General features: G+C 40.9%; 1 pseudogene; it reads left to right on the forward strand.

Moving 5' to 3' along the window:
- Window positions 1-52: 52 nt before the first annotated feature.
- Window positions 53-4,661, forward strand: LOC140958260 (probable ADP-ribosylation factor GTPase-activating protein AGD14; annotated as a pseudogene).
- The last annotated feature ends 4,205 nt before the right edge of the window (window positions 4,662-8,866 follow it).

Raw genomic sequence — 8,866 nt, forward strand, 5'->3', positions numbered from 1 at the left:
ATTCAAAAACAGCAAACAGGTCTCTTGCTTTTGTGTATGTATATANGTTTTGAGTTGCGGATTGGAGATTTTGAAAATGAGTACCAAAAGAGAAGAGGAAAAGAATGAAAAGATTATCAGGGGTCTGATGAAGCTCCCTCCGAATCGCCGATGCATTAATTGTAACAGCTTGGTAATTGTTTTTTTTTAATATTTAAATAGACCAATTAAGTTCTGGTTCTCTTTGGTTCAATTTTATTGAATTTAATCATTATTTTTGTACAGGATTATTACTCGGGGTAACGAAATGAAGCCTGTAGTTGATTTTACAGAAAATAATATGATATAATTGAAATTTAAAAATAAAACAAAATCATGTGTTTTCTTATCGATAAAATTTTTTAAGTGGTGAGTTGAAGTGATTTCTGGTTAACTGCGATGAAAAATCTGATTTTCTTATTATTTGTGAATTTTAGAGTCAATAATTGTCGATGTGTACAGGTTTGTATGTCAAGTTTATTTTCTGGGTACAGGGTCCTCAATACGTGTGCACAAACTTCTGGACGTTTGTTTGTACGACATGCAGTGGAATACAGTGAGTATAATCTTTTATAGAGAATTCAGCTTTCTTCGTCACGCCTCACAATCTTTTGATTTTCTGATCAAGTAGAGCACCACATGGATTATATTTGGATTTTCAAGTGAAATATTTACACTCAGCATTGACTTGGTGTTTCTCAGCATTCAAGCTGTCATTGATATGAAGGAGTGGAAGTGTTCCAGATATATTTGCTCAAATTTGACAGTTTTCCCCTATCAAATTCATCTCTTTTGTATCTCAAATCTATACCCAAACAGAGTCTCATTTCTTTGTCTCGATATTCTGGTACATTTGGAGTATAGAAATGTTTTTGAAGGAATCTTGAAAGATAATTTCTACAAAAGTTGCTAGACAGAATTCCGTGATTTCGAGAACTAAATGGAATAAAATAATGTTGAAGGCACCAAATATTTAAATGTTGATAATGACATTAGTTGAGCACGGAAAAAATTGTTAATAATTGCTACTCGATATTGCATTTGATGTCTTTGGATCTGTCCTTTATAGATTTTTAGAAAGCACCTGTGCAGTTATTTTATGGTTACATGTGCATCCTTTATGTAGAATTGATGGCGTGCCGGTCATTACCTCAGAAATTTGATTAATCCAGTGCACAATTCTTATTTTTGTCAATATTTGGTGATAGATTCAATTTTTGGTTGGAAAATTTATTTCAAGATATTGAGCGCTAAAAATTTCACTCGGTTTATGTTGAAGTCGTGAGTTTACTCATCGTGTCAAGTCTGTTTCAATGGCTAAGTTTACATCTCAAGAGGTGGAGGTTCTACAAAATGGTGGTAATCAGGTATAAACATTTTCCTGATTGTTTCTCACAAACTATTTTCTTATATGGTCACTCGAGATATCAATGATCCAGCGTGCAAGGGAATTGTTTCTGAAGGAATGGGACCCACAGAGGCAGAGACTTCCAGATAATAGGTTCTATTTTACCGTGTTTTATGATAAAGGAACTGGTAATTCGAATAAGTGACATTTAATCATTTTTCTGTCTTGTAGCGATGTTGATAAAGTTCGTGAGTTTATAAAGAATGTTTATGTGCAAAAAAAAGTATACTCCGGAAAATCCATCTGATAGGCCTCCTAAAGATCCACAGGTAATATTTCTTGACTTGAAAATTATTCTTAAGAATTTTGAACTAAAACTTGTTTGCTAGGCTGCTAATACTATTTTGGTCATGGTGAATTTCACCGACATTGAATGTAAACTTGTGATGATATGGCATGTCTTTTCAGATTTTAAGAAGCCATGAAGATTACACAAGGCGTGCAAGTTCGTATCATTCTTATTCCCAAAGTCCACCATATGATTTTCAATATGAAGAACGGCGTTATGGGAAACATGCACCTGCACTAACTAGAAAGCCCGGTTCAGATCGAGGCCTTTATGAGGGAAAACTCTCTGGTTTTCTGAGTCCTAGTCGTTTTAGTGATCACACAAACGATGACAGGTTTGCAAATGAAGGTTCTAATCCCAGAGCTTCTGACTATTCTATTTCTAGTGGAGGTGATCCATTCAGATGTGATGCATCATCACCAAGATCTCAGAGAGAAACTGAGAGTCAAAGTGGTGAAATCTCAAGAGAAATCCCAAAGCATCATGCAGCTCTACCTAATTCAGATGCCAGTATCAGAAATGCTGGAGGAAGATCATTGCATCCACAGGTTGTGTTTCTACAACACCATATGATAACTGTGAAATAGAAGTCTTTTATGCCTTGGTGTGTTACTGTATTGTTGATTTAGGGATGTACTTTCACAAGTACATGTCTGTTATCCTGTAAAGGCGCAAAAGCTCAATATTTGTTTTCATGAGGTATGGAATACTTGATACTTGCCAGTGTTTTGTCATGTCAGATAATGGCCTGTATCTAATATTTGAAGAGTTAGACCATTCAAAATTGAGTAGCGATTTAAATTGTAACATATCATGCCAATATCTTCCCTCACAATCTCCACCTCTCACTTGATTTTCCATCATGCCTCATCACCAAATAGAAAATGATAACAAGGATTGTCCATCTTGTTTTTTCAACTGGATACAACCATTAAAGGCAATAATCATGCTGGTTTAGATTATATTCAGAAACCACTGACAAGTAGAATGTATATTTATAGTTTTATTTTTGTCCTAATTCTTGTTTTTATCATAAATTGGACATCCTTCATGAAAGCTTCAACGAATTCCCTTTTTCCATTTTATTGTTGCCAAGCAATGTTGGAGAAAGATCTTTCTCTGATCTATTCATCTCTTGAAGTTTGACATGCTTTTAAGCTGAATAGTTACTCTATTTTAATTTTCATTATTATATTACTCTACCGGCCATGGTTTTGTTTTGCTTTCTGTGGTAGCCACCTCCTTGCAGTGCCTGAATGGACAGTATTCTTTTATACAGAGGACAGTATCTTTGGGAAGCGTGGGATCATACGATAGCAATTCCATGTCTTTCAAATCTGGTAATTCCATAGGCTCGCCAGAAGTCGTTTTCGAATCCGAAAAAGTTGAAACATTCCATGACGATGCTTCAATCATCCCTCATCCATTGCAATCTTCCGTGTCTGGGAACTTCAACAACGTGGACCTGTTTGGTGCTCCCTTTGCACCGCAGGTTGTTGCTTCTCCAACCCCGACTGTTAGTGACTCTCAAAAGCAAGAGTCATCATCAGCTCAATTTACGGATTTCTTCCAACAGTTTCCTGCTTCTGTTCCAATAGTAGATGAGCCGAAACTATCGCAAGCCCTTCAACTATCAGCAAGAGACTTGTTTGCTGTTCCACCTGAGCAACAATTAGCTCCATCTTTCAATTCAAAAACTTTTGATGTGGTAATTCCTAATAATGAAGGATGGGCGACATTTGATAGACCTCAGAACATACTGCCTATGAGTACAAAAAATTCTGCCGCTACTGCATTGTCACCTTCTGATGGAACACTTCGAGAAAGCCTCAACCCTTTTTCACTTGTTCAGGATTCTTCTGTTCAAGAATTTGTCAGTCATGAACCTTCGGCTGTGGGACCTACTTTTTGGTCAGAAGGTCTGCAAAATGCTGAAGGAAACCCAAATAAAACTCATGTAAGCACTGTTTTTATTTTGTCTAACATTAAGGTAATGAACAAATTACACTGTTGGACGATTTTATTAATTAGTCGTGGCAATATTAATGGCATATATAAAACAACTTTGAACTGATTTTAATTTGAGAAGTTTATCTGGGCTGAATCGCTACATTGCAGCTATGGAATGCATTTGAAGATCCTGCCAGACTTGTCTCATTCCACAACATGCCAAAAAGTTGTGACCGTGCTGCAGGCCATCATGCTTTAGACATTGATAAATCCCTTGGCTTTGGCATATATGAGGTTAATACCCCTTGTGAATATGAGGTTTGTGTATTTTGAACTTATTTGAAAATTTCTATAATTGCAGGCTTCGAATAATAATGGTGGAAATGTTGGGACTTCGGATGGCAGCGAACCTCCATCCTCTAGCTTATCATCACACTTAAATAATATGGCAGTGCATGATTCCTGCATGGCTCCTGCAGTGGTTTGTTCCTTTTATTTTGCTTAAGCTTAATGATGTTTCATAACCACCCTTGATCCCATCGATATATTCAGTTCTCATGATATTGTTTATTTTGCTGTTAGGCTGGAGTGCATCCATTTGCAACTGATCTGAAGCCTACCAATCCATTTGATCTTCCACATGATTCTGAAATCGAATCTGGCAATACGGTATGTCTGGCCATATTGTGGTCTATAGATTTGATTTGGTAGGTTGGGTCACTATAGATTCCTCAGTTGTTTAATTTCTGATTTTTCCTTTTCACACCAATATACTTTATTTCATTCCAAACAGAAACAAGCTATTCTTTTTGCATTTATTCCTATATAGTTTCGAGCATCCCTATGAAACTTGCGTGCCTAAGTTTGCGTTCCAAGTGACTTGTTTTGCTGTAGTTAAATAACTAGTAGATATGTATCTCATGGCCCCTTGAAACTGGGGTGTAAATGAATTGAACGAGCCAAATGAGAATAAGAATTTAAGGCTCGAATTCAGCTCGAGGTTGAAAATAAAGTCTAGAAAGTTTTGAAATATATTTATTTAATATATGATATCATTGATGTGAACTCGCTGAAATGGATGAGTCGGGTAGGGAACTCCAACGGGTCAAATCAATAATTTATAACGTTTGGGAATTTGAGTGAAGATAATGGCTTCAATAGCACCTGCAAACAAGGAAATGAACTCGTAAATGGGCGCCGGAGAGGTGTCCGCCGTGACCACTCCGATGCTTAAGTCAACAGGTTTTTTTAGATGAATACAAGCAATATTTGAGAGAAAATATGTAAATGCTTTAGAGTTCAAAGATTTCAGAATCTGTAAATGACATTAATACCTGCTATTTATAGGAGAAAATGGGTAGTTACCTCGATTCCAGCGTCACCTACTAAGGATGGCAAGTCGATTGCCCATATTCTAGCTTCTGATGACTTATAGGACACTCCAAATACAAGTTGCTCTGACAGATTAGACTGTCTGTATCAATCATACTTGAGTGTGGTTCAATTCTCGAGGTGGTTCGGGTAGTAAGGTGCCCGGGTACTCGTTTGAGAGCTCGGGCTATGATGACGATCTCCCGGGAAAGTAGTGCCCGGGAAGTTAAGGAGAGTACCAGGTCACTTTGGTTTTGACATGTGCTATCCAATTAGTGACCCGGGTCAACCATGATGACCCGGATCCTTATAGGGGTATCAATCATGTTCACAAACAATTTGAACTATTGTTAGAAAATAAAGTCTCGAAATGCTCGGAATATATTCATTTAATGTACGATTATGTTATTTTAATAAAATATTAAATCTAGCAAGCGTCTTATAAATTATCGAACAAAAAAATTTGGGCTTGAATTCAGCTTAAATAAAGTTCGAACATGTTCAAGTTCAGCTCGATTCCCCCTCCCTGGCTATACTACCTTTTTCCGGGATCAAGTTAGAAATGGTCTCCGATTCCCCCTCCCTTCTTTCTATATCGAGGTCGCTAAGTTTTTTGGTGTACCTATCAATCAACTCCATCCTAATTCTTTCAGGATTATGGCCTCGGCCTATGTCCTTTTCAAAATGAACAATCTTCTCATCACTCCACTCATCCTTCATTATTACTTCACTTGCCGGTTTGGGGATAACGTCTTTTCCCTGACTGCCCGGTTTAATGCCCGGTTCCTTGATGACATCCCTTCTTCCCAGAAGGGATGGAAAGGAAGATATTTCTTCCTTCAACTTCCGACCCATCTCTCTTGCCAAACCGGTTTTCTCCCTTCTCTACCCCCACAACCTACCCTTCCCAGGGCCTATAAGTATCAAGAACCATTCCTCATAAGCCAGCAACTCGTAGAGGGTAAAAAGTACTCCTCCTCTACTCTTATCTCTACTGATAACCTGATAGCATACGGGTTGAGCGCCCGGGCCGAGGACCCTATGGACCGGGTAATTGATGAAGCTGCAGGCTCGGGTTCTCAACCCGGTAATTCCTTTTTCTTCCATGTTCTCATCTTTTATTCTTTTGTTTATACTTGTTTAATTTCTCATAACCCTGTCCCTCTTTATACAGATACTTCCAAGATGCAGACGGCCTTTGTCAGGAAGCGAGCAGCTGAGAAGGCTGCTCAAGAGAAGAAGATGGCAGCTCACCGAGCAGCTGCTGAGGAGGAGAAGAGGCGGGCTGACGAGGAGGCAGCTCTGAGAGCTTAAGCGGCCCGGGCTAACACTTCCCGGGATCAGGAAGAGATCGGGGCTAGGGCTGCGGCCGAGCTCTCAGAAGATGCTGAAGACCTCATCCCTCTTAGGCAGAGGAAAAGAAAAGCTCTCGCAGTCCCCGAGCAGATTATTCTGGAGGATTTCCCCGAAGGTGGCCAGGGCAACAAAGTCACATCATTGGCGCCGTCTGTGGGAAACTTGAGATTAAGGCGTTGATATGGCTCATACTCGAAGAACTAACCAAGAAAATTCCCGGGCTCATGGGGATAATGCGCGTACTTCGGGGCAAGGCGAGGGTGTTCCTCGCACGGGACCTAATCTTATTACCATGACCCCGGAGGAGGTGGCAAGAATAATCTCCGAAGCGGTGGAGAAGGCTGTGGCCAGGAGAGAAACTTCTCGTCAAGTTACACCACCCGGAGATGTGCAAATCAATGAGCAGGAGCAAGAGCAAGAATTGAGGGAGGAGGAAGTGAGAGGAGAGGATGAGGAATCTAATGCTGGATCCAAATCACCTACCGTGGCTGAGGAGTTGTTGGAGTTAAGGCAGAAAATGAAAGTTTTGGAAGGGCAGTTGGAGAGTCGTAGCATTTCTCGAGCTACTGCTAAAGGTTGCCCATTTACCAATATTATTGTCCGGGAACCTCTTCCCGGGAACTTCAAATCCGCCAAAGTAAAAGATTACGATGGCAATGCGGATCCTGAGGAGCACCTAGCCAGGTTTGAAAACATGGCCATGTTACACTGTTACACAGATCGAATCAAGTGTAAAGTGTTCCTCACCACTTTGGTGGATTCAGCTCAAAGGTGGTTTGAGGGACTGTCCCCTCAGAGTATTAATTCATTTAAAGACTTCCAGAAGGTGTTCCTACACCACTTCAGTAGCAGCAAGAAATACAAGAAGACCGCTTTTAGTCTTTTTGAAGTCAAACAGAACCTGGATGAAAGTTTGAGGGCTTATATTAAAAGATTTAATAGAGTGGCTTTGGATGTACCTACTTGCGCTACTGAAACAAAAACTACGGCATTCACCCAAGGCTTGAGGGAGGGTGAATTTTTCAAGTCGTTGACCAAAAAAGTGCCCGGGGATTTCGAAGACTTATTATCCCGGGCAGAAAAATACATCAACATGGAGGAAGCTCAGAAGCAGAAAAGGGAAGCTGTAAGAAAAGAAAGGGGGGACCGGGTAGCTAGGCCCGAGGAGAAAGGGCAGAGAAAGAATAATCCAGGACACTTCTCTCACCACGTGCCTCTTAAGATTACCCGGGACAAAGAGGTTCAGGGGATCTGGCCGCGGACCATCAATTATCCCGACCTGAGAAAAGAGGAATTTGTACTCTCCATAAGGTGTGTTATCACAACACCGAAGATTGCAAAACATTGAGGGGAAACTATTCCTTCCATTCCGCCCCAGAGCAAAGTCAAGCCCATAAGAGGCCGAGATTGCCATGGACATCTTCACAGCCAAGGCCCAACGCTCGGGGAGGAAGTATGAGGAATGTACTGAGGGGAGAGCCCGTTAGGAGAAGAGAGCCCGATCTTGAGACGAAAAAGAAGTTACCCCCTGCTACAGGATTGATAAAAATGATATCAGGAGGCTCCACTGATGGAGACTCCAACTGGACGAGGAAGTCGAGGAGTAGGAGGGAATGTATGGAGGTAGATGGAATGAGAAGGAGTGAAGCGGCCATCAGTTTTGGCCCAGAGGATTTGAAGGGAGTGAACTTACCCCACAATGATGCCCTAGTTATCCAAGCCCGAGTGGCCAATTATGACATTCTGAGAGTCTTTGTTGACTCGGGAAGTTCTGTGAATGTAATTTTTAAAGATGCTTTTATGCAGATGGATTTGCAGGGCTACCATTTGGAAATCGTGGAAACTGCCCTCTTTGGTTTTGCTGGCCATGTGGTCTACCCGGAAGGGGAAATCGTCCTTCCATTAACCCTGGGTTCCCAGGATCTCAAGAAGACGGTGATGACTACTTTTACTGTGGTAGACTCCCCTTCCTCGTATAATATAATTTTGGGGAGGCCCGCTATGAATGAATTAAAAGCCGTAGCATCTACCTAGCACCAAAAGATTAAGTTCCCGGTTGGTAGTAGAGTGGGTGAAGTCTGGGGAGACCAACCTTCCTCCCGGAAATGGTATGTAGAAGGTGTCCGGGTAGATCAGAGCAAAGCAAAGAAGGCTGGGAAGAAGGCCCGAACTGATGAAGTATGTGGAGGAGCAGTTGAGAAGGGGGAAGTGCATTTTGTGGCAGAAGAGGAGCAGGAAGTTGTGGAGATTGGACCAGGACAGCAGATCCGGGTGGCCCGAGATCTTAACATATCCACCCGGGTCAGTCTACTTAACTGTTTAAAGGATAATATTCACGTTTTTGCATTGTCCCAGCAGGAATTGACGGGAATCTCTCCCTTGATATCTGAGCACCAACTAAATATCCTCCCGGGATCTCACCCGATAAAACAGAAAAAGAGACACTTTGGCCCCGAAAAGGACAAAGTTATTGA

This window comes from Primulina huaijiensis, chromosome 15 (genome assembly GCF_012295235.1).
Source record: "Primulina huaijiensis isolate GDHJ02 chromosome 15, ASM1229523v2, whole genome shotgun sequence".
NCBI lineage: Eukaryota > Viridiplantae > Streptophyta > Magnoliopsida > Lamiales > Gesneriaceae > Primulina > Primulina huaijiensis.